At 34.1% G+C, this 15,023-nt stretch overlaps 1 protein-coding gene across 10 annotated transcripts in view; it reads right to left on the reverse strand.

Annotated features, from left to right (window-relative positions):
• TBC1D5 (TBC1 domain family member 5) overlaps positions 1–15,023 on the reverse strand; it is a 322,054-nt gene that overhangs the window by 257,152 nt on the left and 49,879 nt on the right. The window contains exon 1 of one of the 10 annotated variants that reach the window (XM_062569303.1): positions 7,715–7,750. The exons of the other annotated variants lie outside the window; for them this stretch is intronic. The gene's annotated coding sequence lies outside the window, so the exon portion shown is untranslated. Of the gene's footprint in view, positions 1–7,714; positions 7,751–15,023 lie in introns of those variants that run through there. 10 annotated transcript variants of the gene reach the window in all.

The following is a 15,023-nucleotide window of genomic DNA, read 5'->3' on the forward strand; positions in this document are numbered from 1 at the left end:
TGACTTGGCTCAGGCAACATCATTTGCTACCAGTGGGATGCTTCTGAAAAAGTTTGAAAGTCAAAATGCAAGAAGAGAAGACAAGTACTGCAAGGTATATGAGAGGTACATTAAAATGTGAGGACAAAGCCATTAAGTTGCTGCCTTCAGCTACTGGGATTCCCAGACACCAGTGAGGCTGGCTTCCTGGTTAAAATGAAAATGCATTACAGAGTGGGTAGTAAGCAAAATGAAACAAGCTCTGCCAGATCTGGCTTGGCTCTGTTCAAGGCCAGCTTAGCTTCTGAGACATGCTGCCCAAAATGAAGCTGAACAGGCAAAGACAACAGCCTGCTAGTAGGCAGGGGCAAGGGAGATGCGGCAGATAAAGACCATGCGGAGAGGAAATTGAGCTCAGAAGGATGTGAAGCACTAACAAGTTTGTCAAATACGGAAAAGTTACATAAAGTTGATAAATTCTGTGTCGTACCAGGAGTGAACAAGGGTGTCTTAGGAAAATGGGCTGATAGCAGTTTCAGTAATTACAAAGCAGTGCTACTCCTCACCAAGGCAATCTAACAGCTACAGAAAATAAAGCTATGGGAGTTGCTATTTGTGAGGTGATAGTACATACCCTGGTGGGGAACCGATGCAACTTGATTTTAGTCCTCTGCAATATAACTTTCAACCCTGGACCTGTTCTTTTCTTTATTTTTGCAGCTGCATATTCTGCAAGTTTTGCTACATTTGAGAAAAAGCAGTCTTTAGCTTAGTGGATAACTCCCTCTATATGACATCTCTGCAATTCAGTCACAAATTAAACGGCAGAAATGAAGTCCACGGACTTCCCATACTGTAGAAATGGCAACGATAGAAAAACTGCAGTGAATAGACTTCAGATTTAAAAGGTTCATTCATACAGATGTGTGATGACCTCTATGAGCTGCATAACAGTATAGCAAATGGCTAATTTAGCTGCTCCACAAATCACAGATTATTGTATTTAAGTAGAGATGTCATCTGTAACATTACTACAAGTTAACAGATAGTACTTTTTAGACTGGCATATAAGAGGTTTATTTGATCTTAAAGGAAGTAATGGACAAATTATGAAATGTCATCTATTTTAAAGAGTGTAAGAAAATATACAAAATCACTTACAGATTTTTTTTTCCCAGATATTATAGAATTCCGAGTTATAATAATTTTCTGCTGGATTTAATTGTTTGAGATATTTCTCCTAAAAAAATAAAGTTTATGTTTCCTGATAATTCTTAACCCAGTATGTAAAACGATGACTTTAGAAAAAGGTTGCAAGTCAACAATTATAAACTGTTATGGCAGTTTAAGGATTTCTTAAATTCAAAAAGTTATGGTTATGTCTAAAGCTATATAGTACTTGGGTTTCCTTATATCTTATTTCAATAAGGAAACATGTTTGACTAGCTTCACTGTTATGTCAACAGAAAACTACCTAACACACTACCAAATCAGCAAGTATCAAATGAAACCCTGTTCTTGGAAAAGACTGAAATACAATCAAACAGAGGGAAATACAGGAAAGGAAATAACTGGCATTTACATGTATTCTATCTTAGGAGAAATTACTAGTTTTAAATATAGGTTTAGCAAAACAGGAAATAGTATGTAAAACATAGGAAATATGCAATATCACTTTTCCATCAAAAACTGATTAACCCAATTTAATTAAAAGTCTGAAAAATCTACAGTATATGAAAGTCTTGATGATTGTATCCAGCTTACAATGAAGAACATGGATTTTAAAACAATTATATAAATATCTGATATACTAGGGTTCCCAAAACCTCAATTACAATGTTCTTTTCTAAGGTAATATTCATTGTTTTCGTTAATGACATTTCTATTTTCTTGTTTTGCTAAGAAGAGCCGTAGGAGGAAGAACAACCAAGGACAGAAGAGGTTTACCCTCCAGCACAAGGGGGATGGGGAAAGGAAACAGGTGCATTTTGGCAGTCTATTTTAATCACGAAGATAGAACAGGCAATTTCATTTTTCTTTCTCACCTGCTCATTTTCACTCAGCAGACAAGAAGCAGCAGCAGATATACTGATCATACGTGTCCTATGTTATTGCATCGGTAAGTAAAAATCAAGACATAAAATGGAAGCTAAGAGCAGCAACCACAGCTTCAAGTATCTCAAGTATCAAGACACCGAAGCCTACCACCACATAAGCATAATATCTACTCTGCAAATGAAAGCAGGTTACGCAGAAACCACTGCTGCCTGAAGCTATTCTTCTTCACTGGTCTGAACGAGTGAGAGAGGAGAGAAGCAATACAGCACCGATGAATTTGGTTCACTCTGAATGCACCATGGGGCAGAAAAGAACTTTGTTGAAAGCCTTAACACTTACAGGAAGACTTCTCAGGCTTCTTCATGAGTTTATAAAAATTGCCTTATTAAGTGTACACTAAGATAACCATAATTTTCTGCTACAGCAATTTTCAACGAAACTTTTAACTTTTTTAAAGGCATCTATTCTTTAGTAGTAGGAAGGCAGCTATTTTTATTAGTTTTTGCTCCTTAGAAAAGGGGGGAAAAGTCATCCTCAAATTTATGCAGATGAGTATAATGTAAGTTCATTAAAATTACTTACTATAGAATTATTTCATTTTTAAATTCCATAAATTTGGTTGCAATGAAAAATGTTCTTGAAATATAATTAGTAATCTAAGCACTTGGAAATTCTCAAATTGAATATCCACAAATGCATGTAGAAAAAGAGTAAACCACCCAAAGCATAAGTCTTTACTTTTCAATTCTTTTTGGCAGTTCCAAAATCCAGGCACACATCCAGAAGAACTTTCTGCCCCACGTCTGGTCAGTACAGAAATTGAGGTTAACCTTTAATTTTTAATGTCACCTGCAGCCAGTTACTGCTTTTTCTAATGCAAGTGACAGATAAACAGCAAAACACTCCCAAGATGATACACAAAGCACCACACACCATAAGTGCATTTTTATTTTTATACCAACTCAATTTCTCAAATGGATAACCAATGTTCCTACTAATTTACATTAAGAATTGAGTGAGGCATGAAAATTGTTCTGATGCATAGGCTCTATTTCTTTAATGTACTGCATAGTGTTCTGTACTTTATTGCAACTCTGGAAAAAGCTAACTACCCTTAAAAGGAACAGAAACTACACATACAAGAAACCGCAAGGACATATATATCTCATAAAATCACTTCAGAAAGGGTTTAAAATTAGCTAAAATAGTATGAAAGAAAACTGATTAAAGTCCCCAATGGAAGTCAGTAAAAACAAAAAATCACTCCTATTAAAATGAGTTTCATGACCTTTAATCTGTTGAACTTGTGTTTTTCTATAGACCAACACCAGTACTTTAAATCCAAACTGCTAGTATTTCAACTTTCTCATTCCTCCTAATTCAATAGTATCATCTTAACATTTGCAAGGTAATTCCAAACTAAACAGAGGGAATATGGCAAATTGAGGAAATATAATTTAGCTATTTAAGACAAAATTGGCAAGTCTTTAACAACAAACACTGCATCATTACTAAACACTGCCATGTTGTTAATGTAAGAAGAGGTCTGAATTAGATAGCAAATTGCCCCTCTAGGTCAGGACTGAGGGCATTTTATGTGAGAAAGTGCAGAAAAGCTCTCACAGATGCATGTTTCATCAATTCTGTAGAAAGCAGACTTCAATATAGTTATCCATCACTTTTAAAACCAAATACTGCTGTCAATATTTTTACTTGTCTTTTAAAATTATTAAATACATTCAAATGAAAAGAAATCCCTATGTTTGGAAAGTAACATAGTTACTTTACTGAAAGGTTACTTAAAGTCATTTTTGGACACCTATGGGAAACATCTCAATCGCTATTTTTATAAATGCCAAAAGTACAACCATGCCATCGGATACTAAGTACTGAAAAAACAAAACAAAACAAAACAAAATGCCTCTCAATCGTAACTAACCTAGCGAGGTGTTCAAAGACAAGCAAGACGGTCTTTACTATGATCTTCTCCCCACATTCAACAGTCAGTAAGATCCGGATACCCCACACCCGCCGGCACAAACAAGAAAGCTGGAGAAACAGTTCTGGCATCAAACTTCTGAAGCTGACCTTGCAGATGGAGAGGTTTCATGAAAAGCTGATAAACATTTTTCATTTTTAGCATGATCTAAATGTATTTAATGACTCAAGGCACTGGTTTCCCTATGGAAATTTCGATATAAAAAAAGCCTAATTGCTGGAATTAGTCTTTTTCCTTTTTTTAAAGTCAAACAAACATTTCACGTGATTATATAACGGAAAAGATGGAAACAACATGTAAGATAATGCCGTGTGGTTCTATTTATTTATTTTTTAATATCATAATCATGGTAGAGAAATTGTTATATAGATATAAAACGCTTAAGTGCTGACCCTTTACTTTTTTTTTTTTTTGAAAATATTTCAAGGTATATCAACTCCATGACTATGAAGATTTCTCCAGAATTCAGCCTAAATTTTATATCACCCTGCAATCCTTGCCTGTATCTTTAGCATTATTTTCAATTTCTCCTGCTGTGACCTGTGAAGGTCTTAAAAATATGTGTTTTACAAATTTCAGTAACTTGGTTTGCTTCATATATTTTCTAGAGTGGTGAATTCATTATTAATATATGTTAAAAAATGTACAGGTTTGAATAATACACTTTACAGGTCGTTATAAACACAATATAAACACAATAAAAATGTTCTAAGACTAGAGTTCTAAGAAAAAATTAAGAAATCAAATTCCAACAACTGATTGGCCATTTATCTTTTATTCTCTCTAAACTGTTTGAAAATTGTACTGTGAGAAGTTAAAAAAAATCACTCTTGAAAATATGTTTATGCAGAATTTTTCAACTATTGTCAGATAATTAAACTCTATTCACACAATGATGGGATATGCAGCTATTTTATAATAATTTTTCATATTAAAATATGCAAAGCTAACACTGTTGAATTGGAGAGTGTATCTTTCCCTTTTGAAAAGCTGAGATTTTACACTATTCGTATAGTGTTTCCAACAGAAAGGCTGAAAACAAGCATCTAGTCACACTTTTAAAAAATCCTGGATGGCACCAATATTTCCTGTAATCTGACCGGTGTTGTCTAAACAATTCTAATTCCATTTAGAAACTAATTCCATCTAGAAATAGGCTTAGAAACAATTCTTTGTGTGATAAACTTATTATTTAGTTTAAAGGAATAAAGTTTGGGATTTCTTTTTAAGAAATTAATTTGATTACACTTGTCTTGGAATGGCTTATATGCTTACATGAGTATATTAAATAGTACCAACAAAATGTTTATTTTAGTTGGATTAGCATTCTAGTTGCAATACACTTGCATATAAATATATTTTTTATTCTAGCACATACTTTGAGTTATTAAGCCTGGCATTAAATTTTGTAACAAGATGTAATACATCTAATTCAAGAGGGCTTAAAGTATTCCTGTTTTACTTATTAATATGTTAAGTGAATGTTTGGACAATTGATTTCAGCTAGGCTTTGTCACCTAAACATGTGACAAGATACAGTTTTCAGATTACATAGGCCATTTGTCATAACTAATGCTCACTCTAATTTCTACAGATGTTAACAAATTAAGCAAAAAGGCTGCATTGGCTAAATAACTAACTCAGTAGCCAACTAAGAATTTAAAAGCAAACTATCTGCATCATTTACATATAGCCATTAGCAATATGTCTTTACTGCTTTTCCATGCTACTCTGCTTTCCCACTTCCTTATTTTGCTTGTTACACTCTTCTTGCATTTTCCCCTTAAACAAACTAAAGCTGGCAAATAAAGAACTGTGAACATGAGTATTTGCAGAGGGCTTACTACAGTGAGGCCATAGTCTTGTGCTAAAGTACAATAATAACAAACATATTGCCTCAGATACAATAACAAGTCAATTCAGTCATAGCTGGATCTAATCAGTGACTGTTCTGCTTAGAAAGATCAATATATTTAACATACTAATCCTGTAAACTCTTACTGAAAGAACAGAAACATCCCCAGTTGACGGCTTAAATAAAGTTTACGTAGCAAAAGAAACTCAAACTATTACTCTACGAAAGTTCTGAAAACAGTGGTGACGCCAAAATATTTCGTATCAGTGCAGAGCAATACATTTCATATTATCCATACAACTGTGAAGTTAGTTTGTAAAAAGTTATATTGTAAGATGGCCTTGAAATCTACCGATCTCTACGCCCAATTGATGTTTTCTGAGTTTTTAAATGGGCAGAATAGAGTATGGCAAAAGGGAAATGCATGTTTCCATTTAAACACTCGAAGTAGATGAAACTAACAGACATGCAGAAACTACACAGAAGAGAATTAAATCAACGTAGATGAAAAATGAAGATCTGAATAAATTACTGAAATAATTTAGGAAAAGGAATACTGGATTATGTTAAGATTTGTGTAACATGACATATGATACAAAGATTATTTTCCCTGAAAAGGAGGAGGTAAAAGGAACTTGACTACATTAACTAGAGAGTATAAATGAGCAGAAACAAATAAAAATGCTTGTATTTTAAAAAAGGTGAAGACTTCCTCATGCAGACTGCTCATTTTGTCTGAAGAATCCAAACTAGCAATCTTGGAATCTTTAAGATGACTATGTAAGCCAACAGCATGACACAGATGGACCATTCATTACTTCTAAAGCATTATTTACAGAAAATAATCCTTGAAATATGAAAAAAAAAAGAACTTTCCTCAGTTGTTCAGATGCTTGTATACTCGTAACAGAGGAAGGCAGGAGTGCAGTACCAAACCAAATGCTAACTGTAGGTTCCTAATTACAGTTATTCCAATGTTAAAATGGGTAGACACAAGGATAAAAATGATGGTAATGATACTTAAGTTTCTAAATGGAACTATTTAGAAAAGCTACATTTTGCAGCTACCAAAATACAGTACATTCAAGTACATACTTTCCAGTGCAGTCCTTATTTTTCATGTGGTCCACTAGACCTGAAACTATGCTCCTACTTGGAAGATCAAGAACACAATAAAAATCCCAGGGCTTTGTAGGTTATGTCCTCAGCAACTCTTGCTTCACTATCCTCTCAACATATAGCAAACTAAAGCTGCTGAGTGGGTAGGGGGAGGGGAAGGAAATTGAAATAAAAATAAACTAGATTTATTTTGCCTTTTCTGCTCTTTCTCCCCAGTACTATTTCACTAAAAGGTTATTATATAGTTAAGAACAAATACAGTAAATTATATAAATCATACCTTGTTTTTTTCACTATTTTAGTAAATAAATGCAATTCTTCCCTCATCAAGATTCAGTTGTGTTCCAAAGCTCTATGCTGGAATTAAAATCCAATGTTTTTCATACAATCTTTTTTTTATGCAAGTCAGTAGGCTTTAGATTGCACTTGAATTTTGAATATCCACACATTACATTTTTATGACATCTGTCCATCATAATATTGTACAAGAATTAAAATCTAAAAATCTTAAGACTGCCATTAAGCTGTACTAAAAGTATTTTTAAAAGAACATTTAATTTAAAGAGTGATTACGTGACATATTTAATATATGGAATATGGTTACTGAGCAGTGTCTAGGAATGTCACACTTCAGCTTTTTTTCGTGGGTATATGTATGCACAAAAGAGTGTTTTAAGATGCCAGAAGCTGAGTAAGATACTCACTTGTATAGGTCTATTAAATCTGTGAATGTAGGAACTTCTGCATTTCAACAGTCTATTATTTATATGACAGAATGAAGATCTGAAAACATGAAATATAGCCTTAAATTATTCACTTATTCTTTTCACAAAAGGAGAAACTGTCAATCTAACACTAAAAGACTTCAAGCATATTTTTAAAGGTTTCAGGAAAATTGCCTTATTTATCAAAACTTTATTCCCTCTGTTTGTTCATTAAAAACTGTAGTCTTGCATTAAGGTCAAGCAGTGTCAACCAATTACTGTTGTTGGAAAAGTCTTACTTCCTCAGTACTCAAAGTAACCACAGTATATAGTAAATTATTTTAATAGGCAAACTGAACACTGTTTATCCAAAGTACATTTCAACCATAAAAATGTATTTTAAGGGTTTCTATCAACAATCAATTATGGTACTATTTATTATTACAGCAGCATTAAACATGATTGTGTCTACTTAAATGCCAGCTTAAAAAAAAAAAAAAAAAAACTCCTACCTTAGCACATTCAGCAATATTCTGTTCTTAGCTCATACTAAAGAAAAGTAACAAAAATTAAGTGACCTAGAAAGATAACTGAGAGGTAAAAGACAAAACATAGAATTGTAAAGAGACAGTAACAATCAGTTCTGGCTTCTATCCCCATTCTCTACTGGTCTCCTATGAAGGACTCCTATGACACACCTGACTTCACTGCTCCTCATTTTATTTTTATTTTTTTTGGGGGGGGCAGGGGAGAGACAGAGTCAGTGAACAAGCAGGTGAACAACTGAGAAAGGATGCATTTTGGCTACACAAAACTATTATTAAACACTAAGAAAAGGCCACTTATGCTCCACAACACCAACTATCAAAGTCATAGTTGTTTAGGTTAAAAGGATTTCCATAAGATATTTGGATGTAAACATTTCAGTTAGACTCCCTCTTGTCTTACTTCAATTTTTCCCCAGCCTATTTTAATGGCCTACGGTTAATAAGTCAGATGGATAATTTTAGTATATATATACTTCTATCTTTACACTTCATATAGGCTGAAGGTCTCAAGCAAAATCTTGGATCTCATTTCACTTTGGAACTGACTTGCTTACTCCCATTCCAGCTGATAGATAAGATATGATGAAAGAACACTTAATTTTCTATTGCTAACCTTTGAAATCTTATCATTATGAACCGAACTGTGACTTTCTGAAGCTGCAAAACAAGCAAAACCAAAGAAATTTCTACCAGACATTCTGTCAGCTTGACTAACTAGAAAAAAGGTTTCATCTGTGTCCTGTATCAGTGATCAATGAGACCCACAATGATGTCAGACACACACTCCTCCAGTAAACGAGGAGGAGAGGAAACGATGCAACAAAAGGAACTAAAAAACTTGAAAAGAGGCAAGCTGAAAATTGTGGAAGAAGAGGGACATAACAGAATAGAATCTGTTGCTGTATTATTTCCAAGAGATCAGAAAATCAAATGACGTGATAAAGAAAAGCAAAAGATAGCAAGCAGCAAAAAGAGAGAGAGAGAGAGAGAGAAAGAGTGTGTTAGTGCGTGTGTGTGTTTGTGTGCACGCACCCTCTTTTGCCGCCGGGATAAGTCCCGCAGGCAAATTCTAGTCTACTGGTGAATTCGGAAAGGTTCTAGAACCCATTGTAAAACAACCAAATTTCAGTTCAGAATGATACAGATGATGTAAAGTGATACAACAAGGAATATGGATCCCTTCAAAACCTACTGAATTCCTTCACTGAAAAGGTTTTAACTGACTTTTCTATGAGACGTAACAGGAGATGTGATACAAGCTTGACAAAGAAATTATCAACAGCTCTCTGTCAAACTGGGCATACATTTCATATGGATCTCGGAGGCATCTGGTTCTACCCAATATTTCCATAACTACACTGTCTTGAAGTCACTAGGTTGGTTATAAAATTGCCAGGTAATACAATGCTGTGAGAAATAAGAAACACCTCTAAGGAAAGGATTTGATTTCTGATCTTGAAGAACAGGAGATTCAATAAAGACAAATCCAAAATGCTGTATTTTGAAAAGAAAAATCACAGGCATCTCTACAAAATGAACCAGGCAATAAAACAATAGCCAGAGAATCACTGGATAGAAAAGATTGAAAATTAAGAGAATAATTGTTGTGGTACGTATCAAAAAGAAATTTTATTCTGAGATACGTTGACAGGCAGGTGATGTGTGTGTGCGCGCGCACACATGCATGCATGTATCTGCATGTGAAGAGGTGATACTTCCTTTCTTTTCCTCATACACCCTCCCTGTGGTGTATACAGTTTTGGGCACAGTATTACTAGAAAGATGTAGGCAAACTATGGAAAGTCAAGGGCAGTGTGACACTGAGCTCTGTGATATTTTTCTCTCTCAATGCTTTCAAGAAAAGGTTAGACAAACATCTGCCAGCTACAGTCTGAAATACTCTTGATCTTGCTGCAGAAAAGACGACTGAACTAGCAGGTAACCTGTGATCTTCCAGGCAACACCTTCCTCTGAGTCCATTCGACCTGCCACAGCCAACCAAAGTCAAAGACTGGAAAAAAGAGGGCAGCTGCAGTGCCTCTTCAACAGTGTATGCTTGCTCTCACTCACCTCCTAGCTTCAAACTACCATACGCACAATCATCACACGAACTTTCCTTACTACCGAAGAGGGGAGATTTACCAGTAGTTGCTTTTAAATTTCCCCAACATAAGTCAACACGAGACAGAGCACAACTGTGGGTAACTTCTTCATTCTTTGGCTACAATTATCTAACATTTTGTATTTTTTAAAAAATCACCTATTATTTTTATTTTCATGTTACATGTCTGTCCTCAAAGGTAGCACAGTTTTCTATAAGAAAATGCACACATCGTATAGTTTAAAAAAAAAATGATATACTGAATTCACCAAAAGAAAACAAAGTCTTTTTAGAAGGCCTTCTTCCCCTATGTTGCCTTCTTCAGTCATTTCATAGATTGCTGTTAGCAATTCCTTACCTTATGCCCTGTAATAACAACTGAACTTGCAAAATGAAAGTAGCATGCTAATCGTAATTCTGCCAATTTTCAGCTTTATGGGACGTGTCATTTGAATATAGTAGATCAGAAGAAAAGGATCTTCCCTACTGACGAAAGCATACTTGTGAGGATAAAGAGATGCTCTGCTTTTCTAGATCCATCAGCTCTACTGGATAACACTAGCCAGCAGTGGGAGATATGGAGGTGGGTTGTAAGATAAGGAACAGGCTAGAAGCAAGAAAAGCTGTTATAATTATAGCTGGGAACACAGAATTTGTTAAAGGAAGTCTACTGTATAATTACATTTGAAAATTTAGCAAGATGCCCAGAGGCTGGCTTGCAGCTGTCAGGAACTGGTAACGCTGGAGTTCTGCTCAAGAGGCAGCCACTGCTGTGGCTACGCACACCTCCCTGTAGTTAAGCAGACTTTGATAAGGCAAAGGAACAACTTCAGCTAAAATTAGTAAGATTATATAACTCACAAGATTATACTTATTCTCAGTAAAAAGTGTCCAGAGATTGGGCATTATTTTAAAGAAGACTAGTACAAAATCTGCTGTTTTGCATAGTATATTGAATATTTTTCCAATGAGTAAGGTATTTTATGAATTGCTTATTTTGCATAATAGTTAAAATATAATTTTTAATGATATTAATCAAATTACTCTCATCTACAGGTTAAAGTCTGTTTGCAGACCACATCATAATCCTAACTTTGGTTTACCTGGCCTGATCCTCAAAAGAAAATGAGTGGGTAGAATGTAAATAGAATACATAAGACAAAGAAAAAAAAATCTGCATATCTGTTTCCAACCTTGGATTTACAGCAGAAGTGATATTGCTACGGAGAAACAAACAGTAAACTACAAATAGTTAAACAAAGTGGTAATCTGCAGACATCAAAATGATGAAATATGAAATACGATTAAGACATTTTGGAAAAAAGATAGCACTAAATACCTGGAGAAATTATTCATTTCATATGAACAGTTAGTACTTCTACTTTAAAAAGTATATTCTGACAATTCAATTATTAGCATAGGGTATGGTTTGACCAGAATTTTAAAAATATAATCCTGCATTGATGTTGAAAATTATCAGCAACTGTAAGTATTATTGGTGTTTATTTAAAACACATCTATGTAAAGAATTGAGCAAGAATCATATTTGGAAAGTCGGCAGAATTTAATGGTCTATCTTCAAATTATCATCATATGAAAATAAAAAGCTACAGGAGAGACAGCAGAGACTGCAAACCTAAAGCAAAACTTTATAGTAGAATTATTTCTAGACACTATGACAGCTGTTTCTTTTATTTTAAACTTAACGCTTTTATGAAAAATTTAAATAAAGTATTTACATTCATTTGGCACTTCTGATTATAAGGAGTGAAAAACGAGGGTTTTTTCACCTTTAGTTGAACCAACTACTGCTTCCATTAGAGGAGGTGAAGACTGAAGGAAGTGCTTAAATTCCCAAATCCTAAGTACAGATAGCATGTCAATTACTACATATTTGCTCTACCAGGCCTAAGATTACTTATAAGTTTAATGCCTCATTACTATAATCAGTTTAGTTATTATAGTTGCCCTTTCTACAGAAAGGCAGAAATGCTTTCTAAGTATGAAGAGTTTGCTCGCTTAGAAAAATGTTACAAGCTAAGACTGAGTATAATGTTCCTTTCAGTTTATCAAGTCGAAGCCTGGCTTTGGCTCAATGTAACAGGACTGATTTTTGTTATCTAAAAAAATTCATTTAAGGAGGAGCAAAGAAAAGATTAAGAAATCAGCTATTCTACATAAAATGGACTTACTTCGCCCACAACATTTCTCTCCTCTTTACTTTTCATTCTATCAAGATGGAGACCTTAAGTATGAAGGACTATCATTTCAACAAAAGAGAAGATATTCTGCATACAACAATTTCAGTTTTAAGAATTTTACAGATAATTAATCTTTACAATATTTTAATTTTCTTCCTTTGCATCCATTTTAAAATGAAAAATACATTCACTCGAAAAAAAATTGGAGACCATACTTTGAAAGACACCCAAATGAAACTTAAGTATCTCTTTTAATTAGAAATGAAATTCAATTTTGAAAGAAACTACCAATGTAGGAGCATAATACTGATTTCAGACAGTGACTTAGGTTTGTTCAAATGTGAATTTTCAGAACAGTCTAATTTGAAATATTCTGAGCCGTGGTCAATTCTTGTTCCACAGTGATTTGCAAATGCGAAAGAAAAATGTTAGGCTTCATATTGATTTCCCCTGCTTCAAGCATAATATCTTCCTATGTTGATTTCTGTCATATTCATCTATACTATATAATGCAGCCTTAAGGACTACAATGATCCTTTCAGAATCCTTTCAGTACAAAGAATTCAGTCTTTCATCTAATACATTACTGCAGAAGAACAAAAGCACTTGCTTGAAAGAGTTAATCTTATGTATCAACATTTCCACAGTGAGATGCAAGAAAGCCAACTACGTTAAATTGCTGATAGTTGTATGTTCTTGCCATTGCTCTTGACAAAGAAAAGCCTTTAAACTTCTTAACACTGATTTTTAAAGAAAAAGAACATCTTATAAAGATTTTCTCTGTATGTTCTAATACATAAGCACATGAATCTATAAATCGAGGGAGAATTTCTACCTTTATATTAAGAGGAAAAACATAAAAGCAAAACAGAAGAAAAAAGTGAAGAATGTCCTTCTTGCTTCTCCATAATGTAAAAGAAACATTTTTCTATCTACGTAGAAAATCAGTCTTCCCAAGATACAAGGCTTTTAGGCAAAAATCTTTGTATCGAAATTCTTCCAATACAAAAAAATAAATGATATTTGGCTGTGGTTTCAAGTAGCTCTACTTTTTTAAACGTTTATGCAACTTGATGTTCCTATCATCTGAAGAGCAGTGTGTATTTAGTATGGTCATAACACACAAAGGTACAATACTACATCTCCAGAAGTCAAGTAGTAAAGTCTAGTCCCACAAAAGATCAAAGGGTGTGAATCAAACACATTCTGCTAATTGTACTACTGTATCTCTGCCAAAACTTGTTTTGACTGTGTGCCTGTGTGTGCATATATACATACACCAATACATAAGAAAGTGTACTGTGTTTTTGGTTCGGAGTTCCCTTTACAACTATTCTTATATTTGCAATTTTTCTGTTTTAAGTAAAGAGTTTTTACTTCTGCTACCGTTATCACTACAGGTATCTACAACACATGATAACCTATGTTTTCATCCCCCTTATTAGCACTTATCCATATAACATGCACTGAAACAGTGGCAATTTTCAAAATAGGTGCTGGGCACAATACAACTAAACATTTGCAATCAACCATTGCATTAAGCATTTTAAGACATTTGACCGTTTTTAAGAAGTTCAACTTACCCACACGAAGACACACTTTAACATAATGACGCTTGCATTGGGAATATAATAGCCTACTGTTTCCAAAAATTACTTTCAAATAATTTAAGCAGTTACCCTGTATAATTTTCCCTTCTAAAATGGAGGCGGAGGGGTGTCAAAGAACATACACTATTTCCTAAATCCAGGGGAAAAAACAAAACAAAAATGCACATTATATATGAAGTAGCAATAGGCAAAGACAACTTCACTAGTTCGTAATATATGACATCTGGTAGACTATTATCATAATAAATGGGAAAAGTAGGTGAGATTCTGTCAACAGCAAGGCACAAAGAAATGCATCTTTGTCAGAATGACAAACTTACCTGCCTTAAACAAACACAGGTCATACTAAAATTCAAGTACCTATGAGTTAAGTATTTTCCTTTATTTTATTCCTTTTTCTTTTCAATGTTAACAATTTCACTAAAGCACAGCACAGCTTCATTTATCAGAAATACATATTTATGCAATTTAATTTCTTTTTAGTGAAGACCAGCTAAACTTGCTGATATTCAATAGGTGAAAGCTCATTAGAAACAGTCTACTAGTTTTTTGCACTTTTATAAACCACTAACTATGCAAAGTACTAACTTGGATTGTTAAACAACAGATTGCAAAGTTCCTATGTATCAATCTGTGACTCCTATTGGTACAGTCATGCACATGTTTCACAGGGGTTGGAACAGATTCAATCTGTAGCTGAGCAGCTGAATGGTGTAACATCCTAACCACTAATCTCACAGGGACCATACTACACATCTGATGGTATGTACAACCTACAAAATAATCTTCTCATATAAGAGAAAGGAGAGAAAACTTTCTTAAGGTAGGTAACATTCCCACAATCCATGT

Source organism: Rhea pennata, chromosome 2, assembly GCF_028389875.1.
Source record: "Rhea pennata isolate bPtePen1 chromosome 2, bPtePen1.pri, whole genome shotgun sequence".
Lineage (NCBI taxonomy): Eukaryota > Metazoa > Chordata > Aves > Rheiformes > Rheidae > Rhea > Rhea pennata.